Source organism: Alosa sapidissima, chromosome 17 (assembly GCF_018492685.1).
Source record: "Alosa sapidissima isolate fAloSap1 chromosome 17, fAloSap1.pri, whole genome shotgun sequence".
NCBI classification, from domain to species: domain Eukaryota; kingdom Metazoa; phylum Chordata; class Actinopteri; order Clupeiformes; family Clupeidae; genus Alosa; species Alosa sapidissima.
In genome coordinates, this window is record NC_055973.1 from 16,098,817 (window position 1) to 16,119,269 (window position 20,453).

Genomic DNA, 20,453 nt, shown 5'->3' on the forward strand with positions numbered 1-20,453 from the left:
CATTACATTTAATGGCATTTTGATTACTTTTCTAAATTTCTAATGAACATTTTCAAACTTCAGTGTTGTCCTTAAAACAATATTGAACATTGACCGCTGTCAAACTCCTTCTAAAACCCTTCAATACATGAATTAAGATGATAATAATTTAGACTCCAGACAAGCTTCTCCTTTATGCCATATTTTGCTAACTGTGATGGCCTTCATGAGGAAGCATGAGAGTAGCTCACACCCCTTCACTTTGCTCTGTTAGACATTATGAAGCCATCACATGAATAACAATATCAGAATGAGTGGTTGAGTGTTTATCATGAACACATTTTTCACAAATCACCTAGTTGCTCGTGAACACTTTCATTCACACACACACACACACACACACACACACACGTGATCTTCTGAAAAGGCGCCTTTTAGGAATACTGTCACTGACTTGCTCAGAAATCAGCATTTAATGTAGGCAGCAGGGTAGCCATGGCCGTCGTAGACCCTTGCGTTGGCCGTGATGCCCCTTTAAAAATCAGAGGTTTACAGGCCACTGTGGCCTTGGTGCCCCCTTCTCTCAATATTCTGGTTTGCGTCCGACTAATAGCGTATTTTATTAGCCTATGGCCTGACAAAATAATATTAGCATTCACAGCGCAAATTAATGTAGCGTTTTACGCAGTGGAAAAGTGACAGCGCACGGCAAGAAAGTAAGTGCGTCCAGATTCCCATTCTTCTCAGTTGAACTGCTTGCGAAGTAGCCTACTCATCATACAGGCATAACAAGTATCACATCACATGAAAGAGCTTTTTCTCAGCTTTTAAACAGTGTTAGGCGTTCTACATACTCGACGCACCCGACCGGTAGCGTGACACCGTGACGTCAAAATGACGTAGATCTTGCTGGCGCGCCAGGATTTTAGCCAGGTAGCGCGAGGTAGCGCACCACTCATTTTTTTTCAGACGAGCGCGACAAAGCGGAAACAGGAAGATGGACTAGTTCAAGGGCAAGCGAGAGTTGCAGTGTTTTGTTACAGTCGTGAATTTGTAATAGTTTGCTGGATAAGTTAATAAAGTTACCAGCAAGAGTTGCAACACATGGAATTAAGAGGAAGGAAATAGAAACGATTTATTTTCAAACAAAGGATATCTATTAAGGCCTGAATAAAATCTCTTTCCACTTCAGGAAATTACACAAACTCAGCCAGCTGCTAGCTAGCTAGCCAACTAACTAAACTGTTTAAATTATTAAAATTTCCCTCGGGATGACTAAAGTATCTATCTATCTATCTATCTATCTATCTACCTGTGCGCACACCTTGGAAACTAGATGATAATGATGGTGGTAGTTGTGAATAGTAGCAACCAAAGTCTGAAGTACCATCACAGAGGCTAGCTAATAGCAGAGCCCGTTTACATTCTCTGCTACTAGTGTTTCTTAATGCAGCTTCTTCTGCTGTGTAACGTAGTTAGCATTAATCTTTTCACAACAGCGACACCTCTGTTCAGGAGAATATTGCAACTAGTGTCGTGACCACGACGCGCGAGTATAAATGGTTACGGCGCTTCTGTGAAGTCACATTGTCGCGCTACAGGTCGGGTGCATAGACTGTATATATAGAACTGGACAGTGTGCCGTCTGTTAAAGAGGCCCTATGCAACAATTTTAGCAAAAATGACCTTAATTATGCAGGTTGAGAGTCGTTGTGATGGTTCTACAACACTTTTTGGGTCGTTTGGTGGGTGCTTCGTCTCCCCCTAGTGCTTCTCCGCGGAAAAAACGAATATGTAACTTTCTGGTCGCGGTCCGAACACATCCGGATGTAACTCGGCGGAAATACTCGAAAATGTAGTCACATTGTACCCTGGAAATCCAGGCTAGTCAGATTGTAGTTTCTAAGAAGACTGCAAAATGGACTCCGACTTGGCTTTTTTGCTGTTGAAATTGTAAGTAGCCTACCCTTGGGTGAACTTCGTTTTTGTAACTTCGTTTTTGTAATGTGATTTGACAGTCTCTTGAACAATGTGTTTGCTCAACCAAGCCCTATGTGTTTAGCTTGGTTTATTGATGGCTAGCTCGCTAGCTAGTGGGGGTTTAGCGTAGCAGTCACTTGCTACCGAAGCTGCAGGGGGAGCTATGTCGTGAAAAATGCAAGCCCAAATCAGGCGAAAACCCAGAAACAGCGAAGGAATAACCAGACCTGCATAGGGCTTCTTTAAGAGTGATGCGAGCGCTAGTCCAGAGCCCCCTGATGGCTGGTTGCAGTACAAAGCGTAACTCCGCCCATCTCCATGTATTTCAATGAGCAAGTAGGCAACTTTCCGTGTCACTTTTCTCACCTAAAACTATTTTTGCATCTACAACTTTTTATTCGAAAAAATAGTTTTCAAGATGCTTCAATACACACTATTTTTCTTTTCTCGCTGAAATATTTTTTTTAAATGTTATTTTAACAAATCTAAAAAGGGCGTGTTTACACCTATGATTGACAGCTGGCTGGCAGCAGACTCGACGCTTTGTCGCTACCTTATTTTAACGACACCTGATATCGACACGTAATCTAACCTAAATAAGTGTTGCTGTTATTATCATTAGGCTATATCTTATCACAGTCTGATTAAATACATATTGATAGTCATACATTGTGTGATTGTTTGTAAGAGACATCGTTGTTAGTTGTGACAGATTCTTAGTGAAAAAATGTGCTGTTCTTTCGTAGATGCTAAGTATATTAGCTTATAGCATGCTAAATCATGCTAGCATTAGCCAGTTGATAGGTAAAGTAAAAGGGCTCTGCTATATTGATAGTCCTACTTGTTTCAAATGGTTTAATGTAACCAGTGATTGCCGCCACCACCGTTGCAACTTCATTTGAATACACTTAAGTCACTGGGAGAAGGCGATGTTACAGTAAGTTTCATTAACGTTAACTCTTGCTTAGTTTTGCACGAATGGCAATAAACGTCACCTAGCCTGCTAGGTCGACAACCTCGGTATGACCATTTATTAATAAGCCAGACAAATAACGTTACTTGTTTTTTAGTGAACACATATTGGACCATAGCTTAACGTGAGGAGGGATTCAAAGTTACAAATGGACAATTTGCTTAGTATGCTCATAACAGCGGTATCTGAAAATGCTGAGTTAAGGTATCGTTGTTACCTGCGATTGCACTGCTGGAGAAACATTTTGCATTGGTATGATTTGATCAGGTCTTGCCAGTGATGTGTAAATCCTCCCGTAGACGTACCCCATTTCAATACGTCTAAATTGAAAACTGTGACAACTCATCATAGGCTCTCTCAATATGTCTGTAATCGTATGACTCTACCACAGGGTTGCTAGTACTAGTCTTTCACCAGAGAGGGTGCTCCATTATAAATCAAAAATGTAATGCCTTCATGTCAGCTGTAAAAATATGAGAACATAGACCTACTACATCAGGATACTCTGTAGACATTGTACACATAATCAGGAAGCTACTTTGCTGTTCAGTGAGTCATGTGTTTAAAGTGGTACTACATTTAAAGAAACATATTTTTATTTTTTGCTTCAAGTGCATAAGACAATACCACATTATGATGGCTAGGTTACACTTTTGTCCAAAGCCATATACAAATACAAAACAATATAATACTTACATTTAACAGGGATCAATCAATAGCCTAATGAAATAAACCATGAAAATGGGGGGGGGGCATGTCAAATTAATCAACAGCCTAATGAAAATAACACAGTACTATACAAATCATAACACTTAAGAAGCGCTTAATGAACTAAGTGCATGTTGAACAGATATGCCTTTAGACCACTCTTAAAAGACCAAAAACTATTACAGGAATGAAGAGCACTGGGCAACTCATTCCACCAACATGGAACCACTGAGGGAAAGAGTCTTGAATTTGACCTAGCGTTTAAGACTGGTCGACATAACAGACGCTCAACAGAAGACTGCAGTGGGCGGTTGGGGATGTACATCTTGATCGTTGAATCAAAATAACAAGAAGCAGATCCAGTCGGTGTCCTATAGGCCAAAGTGAGAGATTTAAATTTAATTCTGGCTACTATAGGGAGCCAACGGAGAGTAACTAGGAGAGGGGTTACATGTGTCCTCTTAGGCTGATTGAAGACCAGGCGGCATTCTGAATGATACTTCAAACAAAATAAATAAAAACATTAAAAATTGATTTAGTATCAACCAATAATTATTCTGATATTAATGTTCTTCTAACTTCTACATCTGTGTGTAGGCTACTGTTAAATACCAAGGCAGTTAAATGCAGTGGTATAGTCTATGTGATACACAGGACTACACAGTAAACCCACTTAAAAAGCATCACAATCTCAGTATACCCATTTAAAATAGGCAAGGATTGCTCACAGTATACCCACCACTACAGCTAACTAGACTACACCACTGGTTAAATGGCGCATTGCAATTTACAATTTGTGTGAGTTCAGGGGCATACAGAAAGTTGAAGTTTGGGTGGCATCAATAAAGAAAATAGAAACAAAGTGATGTGTACAGCCTCAAGTATGAATGATGTCAAGTTAACCCTTTAGGCGCCAGAGGTTTTTTTCCGAAACGATCAATTTTGACATCTTCATTTCAAAAGGCTATATCTTAAAAGTGATAAGAGATAGAGACTTTCTGTAAATTAGAGAAATATTAAGGATGACCCAAAGTTTATGTAGAGATTAAATGTTTATATCTAATTTGCATATTATGACGTCATATGGTGGCGGCCATCTTGGATTATAGAATTTTCATGAAAAGTCGCATGTTTGAATGATAAAATGCACCACTTCTTTCCCCCCAAAATGTCCCTCACCTTCTGTATGCTATATTGCACAATACTGAATGCTCAGGTAAACAGTAAGTAGTGAACAAACTGTGTAAATCATTACTAATAAATGGCCGAAACAAACCAAATGCATGTAGCGGTAGACTGGCCTTTTGCTGTAGAGATTTTCCATACAGTAGGCACTCTGATTCCATGTATGGGGCACATATAGATTATTCAGATGACACACAAACACAAGTAGACAAGACCTGTTTAGTTCAAAAGCTCATTTGCCACGGCAAGGCACAGATCAGGAGTGAGATGACGAGACAAGACAAGAGAAAATGTTAGTATTTTTTTTCTTTTTGTTGTTTTTGTTTATGTTTTTTTTCTTAGCTGACAAAGACACACACATCACAAGGACATGAACACACAAAAAGGAACACATAGTGTATGTCCTAAATGATTAGGGAAATAGATAGCAAATCAACAGTGTAAATCATTACTAATAAATGGCTGACATTTTTTTTTTTTATGTAGCAGGCCTTTTGCTGTAGAGATAATGACTCCCTATCCCTATCCATACAGGGCCGGCATTCCCATCATCTTGTGATAGACTATGCATGACCTAATGTGTGTGTGTGTGTGTGTGTGGGAGAGGGAGAGAGCGTGTCACCACCTCCACCATGCGAGCAGCATGGCCAGATCTGCCTCGCGCGCGCCGAGTGGAGAGAATTTGCGCAGCTCGGACTAGGCCTACTGTCATTCTCATTGCGACTACCCACACTACCACTACGTTTCCCCCTAACTCTCCTATGAGCACTTCGACCTCGTCTAACATACCCAGTCGCATTAGACAAAGGCTCCACCACGTTACTGTCGCCGCGATTGTGGAGAGGCAAAAGACAGAAGCTAGCGCTATTAGGCTACCTCCAGCCTTGTTCGCCACACCACTAACACCCTGCTAACTTCCCCTATTTGACTAAATCGGCCGTTTTATTCAGTACCGCATCTTGTCGAGTAAACTCGACAGTGGCGCCTAGAGGGTTAACAGAAGGTTCAGAGCAGCGGCAGACCTATCTTGGTGCCACGCAAGTTATTGAAAGTCATGTGTTTCGTAGTGGTGCTGTGCCCTGTCCCATGTATAAGGGGCTTCAGGTTGATCCAGTGACAGTGGGTGGTGTCAGGGAGATGAATGTCTGGGAACTTGGAGAAAGGGGGAGGACATGCCACCTCAGACCACCCCAGCCAAACCACTTCACGTAGGCATTCCCTTGCAGACTAATGGAGACCTTGCCGCCACCTCCAGTACATTCAGCCATCACCCATACCTTATCTGCAAAAAGGAAAGTTACAATAAAGTTAGTCAGACAATTTTACAATATTACAAAGCATATAATGAGGCACTCAACACCACTAGTAATACCAATTAATTAAATATATGTGTGCAATAAATGTCACTGCCTACCTAATGTTAACTACACGTTTAAACATGCGATTTTAATATTAAATTCTATATTTAAATATGTGAATGTTATCAACTTGCGTCAGCTTGAAAAAAAACCTTCTCATGTCATATCAATATCCCTGGGAATTTGTGACTGGTTCTTGGCGTAGTGTTTAATGAAGGCGTTGCATTTATCGATCATTCACTTATGCGGTCTACAACTACCGACCTACCGTCACAGATGTAGCTCTAACGGAGGTGTCTTTGTTGTTAACGTTAGAAAAAATGCAACGTTGGCAAACTGGCTAGTAGTTACATTAATATGACAAGTTGATGAGGTCCATGCTTCATATAATGTTAACTTACGTTGCTTTATCACATCATAAACTGTACTGACTGTGTAATCTCCATGTACAGTCAATGGTTACTCCATCTTGAGATGGCATACATTCAGATTGAGATATTTGAAAACAGCAAAAACTAATAAAACCGACTAAACATGCATCGACTCTTACGGGAGCTGTTTGCTAATCTTCACCTCAATGACTAACTTAGCCTACAGTTTACAGTAACGTTAATGTAGCTGCTAACGTTAGCATGTAATTCGCTGTCCGTATTTCTGTTGTTAGCTGATTGGTATTCACCATACTAATTTCTCACAGTCTGTAATCAACATAATAAGCTCTCTTAGATGTATTTAAGAACAACAATAGACAAAAAAAAAACGTTTCAGTTGATACACAACACTTACCAGACAAGAACAAACCGAAGACTGTTGTTTGTGCTGTTTAGCTAACTCACAGCCGCTAAATTCATCCGGCCAGCTAGCTTTCGGCGCCGAGTCGACCTCATTATCGACCTGTGTTGTGGAAAGGACAAGGGGGCGGGTTTCTATCGACAAGGGGCGTGTTTAACTCGCTGAGTGGGCGTGCCTGACCACGACTCCTCTTCACTGCGCATGCTTCAACTTCTGCTGCGCAGCCGCACTTCAAATTGGTTGCAAATTTTCCAAGATGGCGTCGCCTCGGCGGCTTCAATTCCATAGAACACTGCTGAATGCAACCACACTGTCCAGTTCTATATATACAGTCTATGGTCGGTAGGGTTGGGCACCGAAACACGGTTCTAATATGGCACCGGTGCCGACGCAAACGGTAGTAACTGCATCGAATAACAAAGTGGATTTCGGTGCCTAATTTCGGTGCTTAAATAGCGGTTTTTTTTTTTTTTTTTAATAGGCATCGCTGCATGTCATGCGCCATCTCTAACGTCTTGCTCTGATAGCAACGCATCCAGATACAGTTACCCAACACAAACACTGGATGTATAAACCAGAGGGGTGCACTAGGAGAGTGGATGGACAGTGTTTGACAGCTTGTGTGAGCCCAAGTAGCTTACTTTAAAGCGATATCACGAGCTCCTGTCAAAATCTAGCAGTGGGCCTAACTACACACAAGCAAAAGGCTATGAAACAACATCAACAGTAGGCCTATGTTACACAATATCCTTGCTAATGCGCTAACTGGCATTTATTTAAAATGTTATCAGCAAAGTTATAAGGTGAAAACTTTATTTCAAAGTGTGTTCTAAACAACATAATGGCATGATATTAATCTTTCATGTGCATGAGGCCCATATAGCAATGAATATGAAGATTATGTTAAAAGTTAGCTGGCAAAAACATAAATATGTAGGTTACATACCTGATGTCACTGTCACTGAGCTGTCAAAGAGGCTACGAAACCATCTCCGTACGTTATCGCTAATTAAACTCAGCTGACTGGTGTTAGCGCATATCCCATAGTTGCTGTTAAAATGGCTACCAGGCTAGCGTTGGGAATCTAAACACTTCAACACCGACATGTAGCCTAACATGTTCAAAACTACGTTTTTGCTTGCGTGTTATGGGGGAAGACATGAAACTTCTTGAAGCATTTGGGAACACACTGAATTAACTGGAAAGTAGAGTCCCTGTAGATTAGCTTGCTTGCAAATGCCGTTGTCCATGACCTGGCAGTTTTATGGCAAGCGGTTTTAACATACCTTATTGCAAAACGCCCACACTGGGTAAACTTGAAAGCAGAGCTTTAGCCTACCATTGTGTGTGCATGCATGGCAAGCTGTTTTAACATTTAAATGTATTATTCGTAGGAGCAATGAGATATTGTAAAATTGAATATGCCAGTTCAATTTCATGTTCAAATTTGTCTTATCAACAATAAAAAAAAGCAATTCATGCTTTAGACCATTTTAATTTAAAACATTTTAAAAACAAAGTACCGGTTCAGGCACCGTTTCGGCACCGGCACCGTTTTAAAAGTATCGATTTAGCACCGGTATCGGATAAAATCCAAATGATACCCAACCCTAATGGTCGGGTGCGTCGAGTATGTGGAACGTTTTAGCCGTATGGTGAATGGTTCGCGAGACAAATAAATACTATGATTAAATTGAATCATATATTCTAGGATCTGCGCCCATCTCCCTACCCATTCATTTTGGAATACTTAACAAACCCTTCGTTCAAAACATGGCAAACCATATATCAAAATAAACAGCAGACCTTACCGAACACGAAGGTTTAAAGCAGTCCCCTGTACAGTTAGTCATTCCAGAGTAATCCGGTTTTGAATTTGTAGCAAATTTCGACATGCATGTCTCCAAGTTTGGGCTTTAAGTTTCACAACGTGTTTAATATACTTTTTCCCTATGTGATTTCATAACACGCCAAATACAAAATAAATGTTACAAATATCGCCTAGATGTCCGTAACTATTAAAATCAGAGGATATACAGCTGACTAAGGCGTTCTACATACTCGACGCACCCGACCGGTAGCGCGACACTGTGACGTCAAAATGACGTAGATCTTGCTGGCGCGCCAGGATTTTAGCCAGGTAGCGCGAGGTAGCGCACCACTCATTTTTTTTCAGACGAGCGCGACAAAGCGGAAACAGGAAGATGGACTAGTTCGAGGGCAAACGAGAGTTGCAGTGTTTTGTTACAGTCGTGAATTTGTAATAGTTTGCTGGATAAGTAAAGTTACCAGTGAGAGTTGCAACACATGGAATTAAGAGGAAAGAATAGAAACGATTTATTTTCAAACAAAGGATATCTATTAAGGCCTGAACAAAATCTCTTTCCACTTCAGGAAATTACACAAACTCAGCCAGCTGCTAGCTAGCTAGCCAGCTAACTAAACTGTTTAAATTATTAAAATTTCCCTCGGGATGACTAAAGTATCTATCTATCTATCTATCTATCTATCTATCTACCTGTGCGCACACCTTGGAAACTAGATGATAATGATGGTGGTAGTTGTGAATAGTAGCAACCAAAGTCTGAAGTACCATCACAGAGGCTAGCTAATAGCAGAGCCCGTTTACATTCTCTGCTACTAGTGTTTCTTAATGCAGCTTCTTCTGCTGTGTAACGTAGTTAGCGTTAATCTTTTCACAACAGCGACACCTCTGTTCAGGAGAATATTGCAACTAGTGTCGTGACCACGACGCGCGAGTATAAATGGTTACGGTGCTTCTGTGACGTCACATTGTCGCGCTACAGGTCGGGTGCGTCGAGTATGTGGCGCACTTAAGAGTTAAGTAGCCTTAATGATCGCAAAATGTCAAGCATGCGCTGGCTGAGCTGTGCTTAAATTGTTCAATACATTATTTCATAACAGGCCTAAAATAAAATAAATGTTAAATATAGCCTAGATATCTGTAAATGTTAGATGATCAGATGATTTACAGTTCTATGTAATATGTCATGTTTCATGTTTTTGTACATACAGTGATTTTTCAGTTTCATGTTATTGTTTCATACAGTGATGCAGGTCTATTGAATAGGCTAAATACAATTTCACTCATTTTTATAGCCTACTACTGTATAGTTAACTTTGGCCTTGGTGCCCTGACATGTGGCCTTTGTGCCCCCCACCAAATATGCCCAACTGAAGGCCAAGTGGCCTTGCCCCCAAAATGGTGAAATTCCAAGCCTGGTAGACAGGCTTTCCATTTATATTAGGTATACGTAATGTGTTGCGTTTATTGGTAATTCAATCTCAGTATATGTCCTGCAACATACGGTTTAAATCAACTATATGTTCTAGTGAACAACATCCAGGCTTTTTCAACTAAATTATTGAAATTATTTGAAGGTGTCCCATTAGGTGGCTCACTAAAACTATCCTTTTTAAGGGGTGACTTTATCATTCTACACGGGTATACAGAGGGTAATTGCCTTAAATTCAAATCTAGAAGTTACTTTCCTAGAGTGAGAACAAAGCTAGACTAAATAACTGTTCATTGCAGCTATAAATGTTCTTTTCTTGTGTGAGTTGAGTGACTTTCAAATGACTTTACACATTCTCTGATCCTCCAAGTTGTTTTCATTTTATTTAAACCAGAGAAGTCTCATAATCATAAGTTTACAGATATTTTCTTCCAGTTATTACACATATCATAGATGTTACTTGTACACATTCATATCTATTTTCCATTCCTACTTTATATGCATGAACACATTTTATAGCCAGACAAAAGGAGTCCAGCAAAATGTCCAGCATATTGGAATAATTTTACATCAGAACTGTTGATTCATTAAAAATGCTTATAGGTGCAAATCTAACAAGGTGTCTGGTTGATGCCCAATAGCGGTTTAGTTGCACTGCGTATATTGGACTCTTCTTGTTTATTGATTCCCATGTCAGACAGTTTTTGTTAAATGCCTGTGTCCTCCTGTGGAAAAAAGACATGAATACTGTGCTTTATATAGAGAACTTTGTCTGTCACTATCCCAAGATTCATTCACTGTTTCTGTACCTGACTGTCGTTCTGCACCAGAGTCACACCTCGCCGGAGTTTTTACACACATTGGTGTAAATATCAACTTCAATGCTTTGTCTGCCTTAATTGCATTTCACTGGTATACCATGAGTGCAGCTATTACTGCTTTACCTACCAGTTCTTCTCATATGGGTAATGTAGGCCAGGACTGCAATCACAGCCACACACAGGAGCAGAGCTTGGCCCAGACTCAGGACCACAGTGACCAGATCCTCACAGTCCTTCTGCTGAGGTTTCTCTGTGCTCCTGGAAAGGTGAGGAGAACTGGAAAGGTAAAAGGAAGGAGTAAAAATGTTGACAAGAGGCTTTTCTAGAAATTATGCCTATATAAACTTTACATTTGATTAATATCTCATGGACAATTTAGATAGATAGATAGATAGATAGATAAGGGGAAATTCAAGGTCTCAGTAGCATACAGACATCACACACACATTCACTAACAGCTGAAAAAAGTATATAATATAGTATATAATATAAAAAACACAACTAAGCAATAAGGACAGTAGAAGATAAAGAATATACTAAAATACAAATTATACTAAATAACACTAAATCTAAATCAAGTCTAAAAACAGTATCCACACAGTGGGTGATTAATCATGAGGCGCTTGCAATGACTAAAGCAGGGACTGAGCCTGTGGTTCTCAGTGCATAAGGTAAGGTAAGGTGCTCTGTGTGAGTGAGTGTCATGGTGTTGGTGCAAATGAGTAAGTCCAACAGTGCAACAGTGCAAGAATAAAGTCTAGAGACCAGCATAAAATAAATATGGATAGTAAGAGAGGCAAGGTAATAAAATAAAATTTCCATATCTCACACAGACCCAGAAGACTCTGATCTGTGCATATCCCATAGTGGTTATCATAGTGGTTGTAATACCTGGTGGGTGAAGTGGACAGGTGGACAGCAGAAGTCTTTTCTGTAAATAAATAGAGTATAATTTTTATATATAATTTATAAATAATTACATTACATAACTACATTATTATAGTATTGTGCTCCTAACACACACACACACGCACACATACAGATACACACACACACACTCACACACAGACACCCACACATTATGTCCTTAATTTCATGACTGTAAAGCTCGGCCCACACTGGGTCTGCAAGTGAACCCTCTATTTGCAGAGCATAAGAATAGTTTTAGGAGACTCGTCTAATTTTTGGAACACAGGCATTGCTATCGCATTTGGTGAGGTCAGTTCCATTGATTACAATGGAAGCTTATTATTGTAGAGTACGTTCCACAAATAGAACATTTTAGTTACGCGCCTGATGTAGATTCCCTGTAAGAACAGAGGCAGACTAAAATCATCATCTCATTTTTTTTTCAGGTGTCATTTTCACTATTTTAAATGTTAAAATTCACTCATTTTCCAGGTAATTTCCGTCACACTCACCTTTCACCACCAGCACAGCCACATTTAGGATTACGTTTGCTCCTATCGATTTTATCCTCACACAGCAGTATGCCCCTGAATCTGATGGCTGAACATTTGAAATGTTAAAGATGAAAGTGTCAATTGTATGTAGCTTGAAATGTTCATTGTTACCATAAATATGGTATATTCCTGTTTCTTTTATTGCCGAATGTCCTATATATTCAACCCCCTTTGCACTTGCCCTATTCCACGTTAGGTCATTCCATTCATCCGATTTATTAGTCAAACACTTCAGGTGGATGTTACTCCCAGGCTCATGTGTAAAGATCTCCAATGGAGTAGCAGCCTCTGGCATTCTTGGAAACAGACACAAACACACAGATTCTTCTCGAGTACTAAACACATTTCTGCACGAACAGAGCTATAGCCTGTTCGTTCACATCTTCTTATTTAACTCATCTAAGGCTGTTTTTACTCAAAGGAATGTACAGTACAGCAGAGGAAGTTATTAGCATGCTCCCTATATCAGTAGTGTGCGTTTGTAATAACTGCTGCGCCTTGGCAGAAGTGCAGGTGAACGTATTTATTGGTAATAATATACGCATCAACAAGTGCTCATGTGAAGAGATATGAGCAGGTCTGTTTTATCTTACAGTAATATATATTCTGCTAAAGAGGGTGCACCCACGGCAAAAATAAAATAGCCACATCATATTCTGTGATAATTTAACTATTTTGATTGCCCATAAAAATATTTTGTATTTTCAAACAACTTTAAAATATGTCTTCCTGCAAAGCTTTATTACTGTGAATAATATATAATATTTAAATGACCTCTGTTTCATCGTGTCATATACCTATATATAATCTATCATGACCAGATTTACCCCATCCAGCAGGTCTCAGGTCAGCTCTTTGCCTCTGATGAAAATTTAGGCAAATTGGCAAAGTTTTGTAAAAGCACTGAGTATTACAATGTAACAACTATATGTAGGTACCCACAAATACATAATGCAAGTACAATAATTGTACCTGATAGTACATGTTGTTACACAGGTTGTACCACTGTACCTAATTAGGTAGGTACACTGTAACAGCGACACATTATAATAAAGTGTTACCTTATATTACATCATTTACAAACACTAATGTATAATGTATTATTTATCTGTCCCCCAGCACCCCCCCTCCCCCCTCTCTCTCTCTCTGCACTCTTTTTCTGTCTCTATTCTTCCTCCTTCCTCCCCTCTTCCTCTCCTTTTGTTATCCTTTCTCTCTCTCTCTCTCTCTCTCATCATAACTAACACCTTGAAGGCCACAGTGTCTCAGCGTGCTTTTGGAAAAGGGGGGGGGGGGGGGGGGTTGGGAGTGGTGGGGGTTGGAGGGGTGGGAGTTAGTGGGTAATTGGGGAGAATGACGCTGGCCTTTGCCCTTAATCTGTCTATTTTTGCAATGACAGTGAGCGGTGGTAGAGGTATTGCTGGTAGTGGTGATGTTGGTGGGGTGGGGGTCCCATTTTCTCAACAAGCTTAATGAGCGTTACTGTATGACCACCCAGGGGGGTAACGCAGACTAGAGCTCTTACCCTCCAAAGCAAACTTTAATGCTGACTCTACTGATGTCTGTGGTTTGATGAGGAAGAGATGCATTCAGACGGTCCTGTGTGCTGTATGCTGTTGTTTGATGCTGCATACCTTACAAAATCGCCCTTGTATGTCACCCTTGTTCTGACACAGAAGTGTCTGCTAAATTCCATAACCATAACCAAAAAACATAAACATAATGACCGCCGCTAGCTCTAGACCAGCGTGGTCATAAGTATAAGTAAGTATATATACTCTTTTGATCCCGTGAGGGAAATTTGGTCTCTGCATTTATCCCAATCCGTGAATTAGTGAAACACACACAGCACACAGTGAGGTGAAGCACACACTAATCCCAGCGCAGTGAGCTGCCTGCATCAACAGCAGGCGCTCGGGGAGCAGTGAGGGGTTAGGTGCCTTGCTCAAGGGTACTTCAGCCTTGTCTACTGGTCGGGGTTTGAACCGGCAACCCTCCGATTACAGGTCCAAAGTGCTAACCAGTAGGCCACGGCTGCCCTGGTCATATAGGTTTGGTTTTGTTTGTTTCTTTTTCCAGTTGATTGACGACTTATGGGACACTGAAACACTGGGTCACATGAAACTTGGTTTCATAGGCCAAGGAATAGAAGCACACACACAAACACACACACCGACACACACACATGCACACACTGTCATTGTACAGACACACACAAACAAACTGTTAGGCGCATACACACACACACATGCACTGCACTGACACAAGTTGTAAAAATCTAGATGTACTGCACAGTGATGCGTAATATGACCACTACAATGGCAGAAGTGTATTATTATACAGATGTATATTTAGGACTCACCGTCACCAAAAAATACTTTTTCCGTCCTTGCAGACTTCTTTCAGTTAGTTTGTGACCTTGAAGAGAATGATGGTGATTGTGGCTATAGAAAGAATCATTGAGCAAAGGGGAGAGAGTTGTGCTTTATCAGGAGTTCCATACAGTGGTTACATTATGTACTGCTATGTAGAACATGTTTTTTAATACAAAATGTAAAACATTCAGACCAACTCATTAAATACTGCCTAAATATTGGTGAGTGACGATGGTGAGTACAGTCGATGTTTTATCAGTGTTTTATTTTAAGCTGACATGAAGTGATCGTCGCGTTGTTTCTATATCCATTTTTGTCTTTTCACAACAGCTTTCTCTTTTTTATGTTTCTTCTATAAGCCTCTCGTTTCATCTAATGTTTCCATCATTATGTCAATCGTCATGTCTTCCTGCTGTCGTTGTCTTTCTCCCCCTCCTCCCTTTCACTCTGCCTCTCATCCCAACAGTGGTGAGAAATAGGAATTCTCAAGCTCTGCCCCCCTTCCAGTGTCTGAGAAGCATGGCACATTCCCAAACCTGGAGACTGAGTAGGAATGAGGTTGGATTTCTTGACACTAGAATCCCTCCAGTTTGAGTTAATAACAGAACAGCACTTTTGTTTGACCCCAGACTCCAAGAAAAAGGGAGGGAGAAAAAAAGACAAAATAGGGGGATGGGGGGGGGGGCAAAGTGAGTGGACCCAATGCCTGGCTATTGTTATGACACATGACAATATGGCTTTAAGTTTTTTTGGTTGATTTTTGGGCAACAATTCCCAAGACACTGAAACACTGGGGCACATGACACTTGGAAGGCATGAAGCCCCACTAAGGAATAGAAGCTTCTGGTCCCCGGGAGCTACTCTGCTCTGCACTGTCTCCCCCGAAAGCCGGGAGACTGAAAGCAGTTTTCACTAACTGTTATGCCCAAGATTATGACATTTATGTGGTATGTCTCAAAGATGTGGTTCAACCCAGCCCATAACCACTGTATCACCACCTAATGCAAAAATCTGACTTCAATCGCCAATGCCTTGTGACACAATTTGCTACCAGTAGAGAACATTTATTTTTGCAAACAATTTGTGAAATTTACTAGCCTAGAAATCTAGACACATCCTAGGGCGGCAAATTAATTTGCTCAGCCTGTATGTCTAGTATCAAACCATAGGGATTTCTATTGGCTGACGCCGTGGACGTCATCCAATCACAGCGCTCTATTTTGTTAGAGAGTCTTGAGGCGGGCTTAACAGGATAACGATAGTCCTGCAACGGTGAACAACAAGGAAGGTGGCTATGGCGAACGAAGAGCGGTTGTTTGAATCGGCGTTGGCGTCAACTTTGGAGGAGTTGGACTTGTGCTTTTCTTTGAAAGTTGAGCAACACAATGCACTTAAGTCATTCCTTTCGAAGAAGGATGTATTTGCCGTTTTGCCGACCGGATACGGATATGGTCGTAGCGCTGGCCTATTGCATTGCAGTTTGAAAGACAATTCTCTGCCCGCCCCTTAGATTAAGCGAAGTTCGATTCCAGACTATACATTTCAATGATATAGGATGGCCCGCCAGGCTAGAAATTTACATGTGTATATATAAGCAAATTTTGGATTCCAACAATTGTTGAGCAGCAGGGCCAGTTGCCGTTGACAAGGAGTTGGAGGATTTGTTTCTGGGCAGTAGGGGAGAACCGGGACGAATGAAACACTTCTTAATTAAACGTAATTTACAAAGACATCGTAAAACACTGAAAGTTAATATTTTGCCCCTAGCAACCTACATCTATCCTCTGTCAAATACAGTTGCATTTACAGCTCTGAACAAAACCGTTCAAGAGTTATTTAATGAGAAGTCGAACGTGCGTTTTGTTTCATTCGTCCCTCCTGGCTGGGACAAATGAAACAGCATGGGGGACGAATGAAACATACAGCTTAAATTATGTAAATTTCCCACAACTTCCCACAATTTCAATATTTGACAACATATCATGAATGGTACTTCAAGTATGTGTTATTATGACCGCCGCGCAGCGAAGTGGCGGTCATATAGGTTTAGTCAGATTTATTTATTTATTTATTTTTTTCGCATGCCCAAATTTCCGTCAAGGATTCCCGGGACACTGAAAGACCGGGGTACACGAAACTTGGTGGGCATGTAACCCCACATGGATAGCATGGAACCATCATTTTTCATTTTGATCTGTAGCCCCCCCCGCTGGACTGGACCCCTCGAAAGGAGGGTAGGGCAGACACAGTTTTCTGTGAATATCTCGAGAACCGTAGGGTTTAGGAGGACCATTTTTTTTGGTTGTTGATCTCAAGGGGCCATGTCAACCCATTCCATAACTACTCATTTCATGTATAGCGCCACCTAGTTAAACACAAAAAAGTAAAAATGAGATGTTGTAATCGCAGGTATCTGTGACCTAACATAGTCAAAACTGCACGAACTTGGAAGTGTAGGATCATTATGACACCCTCTGTATGCACGCCAAGTTTCGTGGAATTCTGTTCATGGGGGGCCACACAATAAATTAATTTATGTTACTATACACCAACTGGCCTGTAGGTGGCCGGAGACAGTTTTCTGTGAATATCTCGAGAACCATAGGGCCTAGGAGGTCCACCTTTTTTATGTATGTTGGTCTTAAGGGGGCATGTCAACCCATCCCATTACCACTTATTTCATGTATAGCGCCACCTAGTTAAAAATTAAAAAGCAAAAAAATTAGGTGTTTTCATCACAATATCTCTGGCTGACATGGTCAAAACTGCACGAAATTAAAAGTTAAGGATCATTATGACACCCTCCGAATGCATGCAAAGTTTTGTGTACTTTCGTTCATGGGGGGCCTTACAATAAAATAATTTATGTGTACATTTAGTGACGTACACCAATAAGGATTCCCGGGACACTGAAAGACCGGGGTACACAAAACTTGGTGGGCATGTAACCCCACATGGATAGCATGAAACCGTTGTTTTTTGTTTTGATCTGTAGTCCCACCGCTGGACTGGACCCCCCGAAAGGAGGGTAGGGCAGACACAGTTCTCTGTGAATATCTTGAGAAATGTAGGGCCTAGGATGACCAATTTTTTCTGGATTTTTGCCTCCAGGGGTCATGTTAACACATTTCATGTGCACACATGTGCACAAACAGATACACACGCACACACATACATTCACAGTAATCATACGTATGACACATACTCACACAGTAGACATATGTACGCATGCATGCACAGGCACATACGCAGGCACACACACACACACACACACACACACACACACACACACACCCACACACATAACATACACTGTAAACATGTACATGCACACAATTCAAGAATTTCTCAGAATTATGAACAGGCAAGATGGAGGTAGGGTTGTATAAAATGAATTTTACATGTGAAATCTATGAACTAATCATGTTTTGGTACTTGTTGTCTAGCAGATACCAGTGAGAATTGAGTGTGGATAATGCAATTTAGTGAGACAGTTAGAATCATATAGGCCTTTCAGCGTGATTTATTTTTGTGGTAAAAATGTGCTGGACTGGGTGGCGGTCAGCTGCGGTACATCTAGTTTTAGATAGATTGCTGCTGGGCTATATGTCTTGGTTCATGTCTGTTAACAACTCATTGCCGTCATGGTGAAACACGTATCTCACGGTTATGGAAATAGCATGCACTATGCCATTAATATAGCTAGAATAATGCATGTTTCGAATTAAATAATGTTTCTATAGTACAAAATGTTATTTCACTCTGTTTTTACGTGGTTTAAGCCACCACACATCCAAATAAGTGCCCTTCATGACCCACAGGCCGTCAGTCTCCATAGGTTAACATGGCAAAACTCGACCCCCTACCTGATAGCCCCAAATATATTTGCATCTTTCTAAAACTGCTTTTCCATGTCTCACCTGCAGAAAATATAGTATAAACACAGATATGTGTGCATTGACTTAGAATAAATGGGGTTTTCTGCCTGGTCGGGACAAATAAAACAGGTGTTTCAATCGTCCCGCCATAGACATTTAGCATTATAGGCTGTTTTGCCTCCATTACAAACAAACATGCAATGTGAACGTCTGGGATTGGGGAAAGCACTAAATGTTCTACTGAATAAGCATGAAGTCAAACCTTTAAATGAAAAACACTCTTTAATAATCAAAAAAAATAAACCGCTAATGAAGTAAACTTGTGACCATCAAAAATTGTTTATCGCCTGTAACTCCGTGATACAAGGACGTAACAGGAAGGCATTTGGCTGAGCAACGGAGGTTACAGTTTTTCTCGATCGTTTTGATACCTGTGTCAACTCTGACATCACATTCTCAAAACAGTTAACACCTGTGTCTGAACAAAAGCACTCTGGACAAAATGACACATTTTGCTTGCAAAAGGCTGTTACTCTCTTAAAACACTTAAAACATGCAGCAAAAGCAAATCTTGCCTTCAAACACTACAACTTGTTGCCAATTCAAAAACACTCTTTAATCAATCATTACACACTGGGCAACAAAATGCAAAATCTAGTTCTCAAAATGAGCATTTTTGCTATGTCTGTTTCATTACTTTCTCATTTTTCTGAATAAAAAAAACTAATTATTCATTCCTCCCAAGATGTAACTGTCATTGACATGTAAGACATACAGCAAACACCTAACAAGATACTGTAAATTTCATTGAACTACAACTTTCATCGAAATAGACATACAGTAAAGACCTTTTGTACTGTTTTCTCCACCAAATAGGCAATACAGTACTTTGTCTAAATGTGCATTAGATCCATATTTGCAAATAGCAACACTGAACAGACATCTCTTATGTAGAATGAATGATTGCTGATTGAAGAATTGTGCAAAGGAGTTTCACACAGGTGTATCAGAAATTCAGACTTATGCAAGGAATCTATACCACCTGTGAAAAGATGTTTTCCTTTTGTTTAGCATGGGAAAACCAATAGAGTTTGGGGCTTTTGAATGACACCTGTGTTAACTGTTTTGCAAAAGGGTGTGAGAAATATGTAAACCCAATGAAAATGTGTGAACACATTCGCAAGAGATGACTTCTGCTGTGCAAAGAAAGTAGTCATGAAGACCAAGTGGGTTCTAGTTTACTTAAGCAGGTAAAAGCAATCGAGAAAAACTGTAATATGCTCTATGTTTTGTCCAAATGATAACTGTCTATCATCGTTGCACTCGGAGAAAACCAGAATGTTTAATTCGTCCCCCGTTTCAATCGTCCCGGTTGTACCCTACAAGCAACTACCAGTCTGTGTTACATCAAGTTTCTGATGAATTTGGCTGGCGGTGTTTGCCATGTCAGAATGTGGTGATCGTGGTGGTCGTGTGTGTGTGTGTGTGTGTGTGTGTGTGTGTTTGTGTGTGTTCTTTTGTACATTCAGGAGAGGTTGGCCAAAGGTTTGCCTCTGTTTTGACCTAGAGAGGCCATTGTGTCAGCTGTGGGAGAAAACCACCTCACTTCTAGTCTTACCAGAACACTTCCCTAAGTCATTTTCACTCAAACAAATCCGCACACTGCATGCATACAGACTTTTAT

The 20,453-nt window shown here is 40.5% G+C and overlaps 2 long non-coding RNA genes across 2 annotated transcripts in view; one reads left to right on the forward strand and one right to left on the reverse strand.

Annotated features, from left to right (window-relative positions):
* LOC121688670 overlaps positions 1 to 20,453 on the forward strand; it is a 31,939-nt gene that overhangs the window by 8,580 nt on the left and 2,906 nt on the right. Inside the window, exon 3 of the long non-coding RNA XR_006024654.1 lies at positions 11,207 to 11,319. This is a non-coding gene — a long non-coding RNA (uncharacterized LOC121688670). The remainder of the gene's footprint in view (positions 1 to 11,206; positions 11,320 to 20,453) is intronic.
* On the reverse strand, positions 10,652 to 14,961 carry LOC121688672. Its single transcript, XR_006024655.1, has 4 exons — positions 14,879 to 14,961; positions 11,945 to 11,984; positions 11,181 to 11,329; positions 10,652 to 10,957 (listed from the first exon to the last, which is right to left on the reverse strand). It is a non-coding gene; the product is annotated as an uncharacterized LOC121688672 (long non-coding RNA).